Source organism: Gekko japonicus, unplaced genomic scaffold (assembly GCF_001447785.1).
Source record: "Gekko japonicus isolate JY-2015 unplaced genomic scaffold, Gekko_japonicus_V1.1 scaffold8009, whole genome shotgun sequence".
Lineage (NCBI taxonomy): Eukaryota > Metazoa > Chordata > Lepidosauria > Squamata > Gekkonidae > Gekko > Gekko japonicus.
Window position 1 is genome coordinate 1 of NW_015164439.1, and position 4,779 is coordinate 4,779.

Below are 4,779 nucleotides of genomic sequence, written 5' to 3' on the forward strand. Positions count from 1 at the left end.
CACCTTTGGAATTCTGACACAGCATGGTTTGTTTTAAATTATTTTTTAACGATTCCCCCCAAAACTCCCCCCACCCCAATTTTTTTTGTATATTTGTGTGGTTGTGCTTGTGTGTGTGTATGTGCTTGCGAGCCTGATGGTGACTTCTGGGAACCCCTAGTGGGGCAAGGACGTTTCAGAGAGGTGGCTTTGATATTACCTGCCTTTGCGTTCCGGCCCTGGTGTTCCTTGGAAGTCTACCTTTCAATTACTTGCCAAGGTCGGCCCTGCTTAGCTTCCAAGATCTGATGAGATCGGGCTTGCCTGGGCTCCCCACCCCAATTTTCTGGTTTTTCTCTCCCTGGCGTTAAAGAGGGCTGACAATGACAGGCGACTTTGTACAGAACAAAGGGAGGGAGGACGGCTGGGAATTAAGAATCAATCACCGTCCAGGATTGCACTGTGCAGTTCAAGATTCTATTGATCTGTTTTGATTATGTCGTGTTCAGCGTTTTATATATTGTAGGGACTGGAAACACATATTTTTCTTTTAATGTAGGAGTGGATTATGGCAGATGGCATCCAGTGCATCCCGAGCGACTCTTTCATGTCAGAAAGGATAGTGGTGCTTTATGAATCAGAGAGACAGGGTGGAATACAGTATGGCTCTCTAAGCCCAGAGAGCCCCACCTTCAGAAGGTGGGTCAGAGACCACACACTGAGTCTTCCTGAAGTAATTTTGCTGACAAGCAGATAGAGGTAGCTGGTGGCCCTCTGTGAATTAAGCGCTCCATAAAAAATTGGAACAGAACTAAAGTTTAAGCATTCTGAAAGATTGTTCCAACGGGAGCAGATATCTAAGAATGCGGTTGAAGATATAGCTCTTCTGCCTTACAATATCCGGAGTATGCAGCAAACAGTTCTCTTATGCTTTTATTTCATTCCAAGACTTGTTTCTTACAGAATTGGCCACCCCAGCTCTTGACTAGAGTAGAAAGGTGGAGAGACTTAAAAGTAAAGACTGGAAGCTTGAAGTCTGTGTTCATTACATTTATACTCCTGGTTTATCTTCCTTTGTGGGAGGCACAAAGTACACAACAGCAAACTATGGGGAAAAACACCATTTTATGTGTAAAAACATTTGAGCTGCACTCATCAGAGAGCCAGTGTAGTACAGTGGTTTGAACATCAGACTCCTAGAATATGGGAGACCCAGGTTCAAATCCATGGTCTCCTATGGAAGCTTGCTGGGTGACCTTGGGCTAGTCACACCCTCACACAGCCTAACTTAGCTTTCAGGGCTGTCATGAGGATAAAATGGAGATGGTGAGTATACTGTAGGCCACTTTGGGTCCCCATTGGGGGCAAAAGTGAGGTATAAGTGAATAAATACATTTATATGTGCACAAAATTGTTAAGGTACTGTCTGAGCAGATACAAAACTGAAACATGATAGATATGTATTCCAAGCCACATTAATTACTAGGAAAGCTGGGGTGTCTCTGTGTTTCTCGCTCAAGACCTAGGAGCCTTATCAAGTAATAATGGCCAGCACTCCAGCAGACAGCAAGACTAGTCACAGATGTGGCAGAATGCAAGACTATGAGAGACCACCATTCACACACTTGAACCAGTCTTGATTGGGAGAGGAAGAATATTCAGTGACAGAAACTATCTTCTTGTCTATGCTTGTCACTTCCTTTACAAGTGTATATTTGGTGTGCATGTGTTTAATCAAATGCACATGTGTAAGCAGTAAAAGGTAAAGGTTCCCTTGCTCGAAAGCCAGTCGAATCCGACTCTAGGGTTGCGGTGCTCATCTCCGTTTCAAAGCCGAAGAGCCAGCGCTGTCCGAAGACGTTTCCGTGGTCATGTGGCCGGCATGACCAAACGCCAAGGCGCATGGAACGCTGTTACCTTCCCACTGAAGTGGTACCTATTTATCTACTTGCAATTTCTTGCGTGTGTAAGCAGACACACATACAAAACCCTAAATCGAAATATCAATGCAGTCCATGACTAATATGAAGAACACTGCAAAGAGGAGGAGAGAGTTGAGAAGAGGGGCAGTGGAACGATCACAATGGGCAAAGCCAGTCATGCGCTGCTCCAGAGGTAGTGACATCTGAGCGTTGCATGGTGTCTTTTTATAAACAGCTGTACTTCGACACGGCACAAGAGGTTCCTTGATGAACCCTTGCTTCAGACCCACACCTGCCTTATTTGCCTCTTTCCTTCTATAGGAGTTCTACTCCTCCAGCCACACAGAAAGAGTCTCTTTCCTGGCATTTGTCTCTCAAGTGGACTCCTCTGTTCTGCACCACTATCACTCTGTCCTAGAGCAGCTCAAGGTAAGAACACGCACACACCCTCGCCCTGGTTTCAAACAGATTGGTCATTCAGTGGTGGTGGGCAAAAACGAGGGGGGAGGGTGCCGAACCTGGGGACTGAGGATTATGATCAGCATTAAAACCAACAATTGAGTTAATCCTGCTGCGTTCTCCTCCTCCCCTTCCTCAGGCACTCTATGAACCAATTAACCCGGACCGGGATACACTGCAAGAGTCCTCTTTGACAGACGCCGAACGGTTAAAGAAAGAGCAGGAAGTTTTGGGCAGGTTGGAACCGTTGCTGGACCAGGCCAACTTCAACAGCTTGTCGGAGGATACGCTGGCATATGCCCTGGCGGTCAACCACCCTTATGACGAAGTCCAGGTGCTGCCTTGGCTGGGGAGGGTCTTGCTGTCATCTACTGAGTTTAACGTGCATAAAGCCCAAGGACTTATTTATTCCTGAAAGTAGGTCTGGGGCCCTCTGAGCTCTTGAGGTTTTGTCCCCTGAAGTTTTGATGACATTGCCAATGGGCACAGGATGCCCCTTGGGCCTGGTCGATGCACGTAGTAGGAAAACAAGGCTGAAATGAGGTGGCAGAATCCTGAGTAGAATGCAGTGATGGATTCAAGCTTGGAAGAGAGGGGGAAAACGGTGTGCAAATGAAAACCTAGTACCAAGCACACCCAGTCCAACACTCTGTGTCACACAGTGGCAGAAACCCAGGTGCCATCAGGAGGTCCACCAGCAGAGCCAGACCTCAGAAGCCCTCCCACTGTTGCTCCCCAAGCACAAAGAATACAGAGCATCACCGCCCCAGACTTAGTATTTCCGCTAAGCTGTGTTAGTGTGAGCTAGCTCACAGTTTTTTAGCCTCCAGCTCACACATTTTTGTCTTAGCTCAGGAAGGATGGCTCCAGAGCAAACTAATTAATGCAGTAGCCAAATCACCTGTTCACAACTTTGATGCCGGTAGCTTAGAAAGAATTTTTGCTCACGGGACTCCACAGATTAGAGGGAGCATTGCCCTAGACATGGTGTTCCATCTGTACCTTGTGGCTAATAGGCTAGCCACTGATGGACCTCTGCTCCATATATTTATCTAATCCCCTCTTGAAGCTGTCTATGCTTGTAGCCGCCGCCACTTCTTGCAGCAGTGAATTCCACGTGTTAATTAGTCTTTGGGTGAAGCAGTATTTCCTTTTATCTGTTCTAAGCCTACTGCTCATCAGTTTCATTGAGTGCCCATGGGTTCTTGTATTGTGAGAAAGGGAGAAAAGTACATCTTTTTCTACCTTCTCTGCCCCATGCAACATTTTGTAAACCTCTCTCAGGTCACCCCTCAGTTGTCATTTCTCCAAGCTAAAGAGCCCTAACCTCTTTAAACTTTCTTCATAGGGAAAGTGTTCCATCCCCTTAATCATTTTAGTTGCCCTTTTTTGCATCTTTTCCAATGCTATAATATCTTTTTTGCGGTGTGACCAGAACGGTACACAGTATTTCAAATGAGGCTGCACCATTATGGTACTATCCCCAGCATAGCATTTACCTTTTTTATTGCAATTGCACAGTGAGTTAACATCTTCAGTGAGTTATCTACCACGACTCCAAGATCTCTCTCCCAGTTAGTTACGGCCAGTTCGGACCCCATCAACGTATATTTATAGTTAGGATTTTTGGCTCCAATGTGCTTCACTTTGCACTTGCCCACATTGAACCTCATTTGCCACATTGATGCTAACCAGACCAGCCTTGACAAATCCCTCTGGAGCACCTCACAGTCCTCTTTGGTTCTCACGGCCCTGCTGCACCTCTTTACTTGCTGTGCTGTTTGCTGGGAGTTCTTAATGTACAAAGGTGTAATGTTCCAAAATGGGATTCTCCAATTGGAGCCTGAAGTAGTAGTACATGCAGTCCATTCTATTTCTTCAGGTCTCTTCATTCTCGTTCTTCCCCATATGTGAGCCAGGGCTTAGAGGGAGCTGCACTTCATTTACAAAGCCACTGTGTTTTCATTCCAGGCCTCACTTGCTTTCTACAGGTGTCTGTGAATCTGGACCAGTATGAATACATACGATTCTGGGCTCTCGGACAACGCTTCGGCCCACTGCGTGTGATGACGACCCTTCAGGCCCAGAGGGGCTTCTTTGGCACATCTCCTCGGATTCCTGCAGACAGGCAAGGCAAAAAAAATAGTCTTCCTCTCGCATGAAATCTTGTGGGTATGCCCAAAGGATCATAGAATTTGGATTGCTGTGCTATGATTGGATCACTGTGGCTGTGCTTGTAACTGTGTCCCTAAAAGGTGTGTTGTATGGAGCATACACGGTTCTTGTGAAAGTTCCCTGGGTAGTATATGTGGCGATGTTGCTAGAACTCTCCTTCAGGCTGGATGTTCACCGTCACCACCGCCACCCTCTTAGTAAAGGCGGGGAGAGAGAAAGACGTTGTCAAGCAATTATGGAAAGC

At 46.4% G+C, this 4,779-nt stretch overlaps 1 long non-coding RNA gene across 1 annotated transcript; it reads left to right on the forward strand.

Annotated features, from left to right (window-relative positions):
* Positions 1-2,218: 2,218 nt before the first annotated feature.
* LOC107108477 lies at positions 2,219-4,480 on the forward strand. Its single transcript, XR_001482442.1, has 3 exons — positions 2,219-2,330; positions 2,500-2,694; positions 4,352-4,480. It is a non-coding gene; the product is annotated as an uncharacterized LOC107108477 (long non-coding RNA).
* The last annotated feature ends 299 nt before the right edge of the window (positions 4,481-4,779 follow it).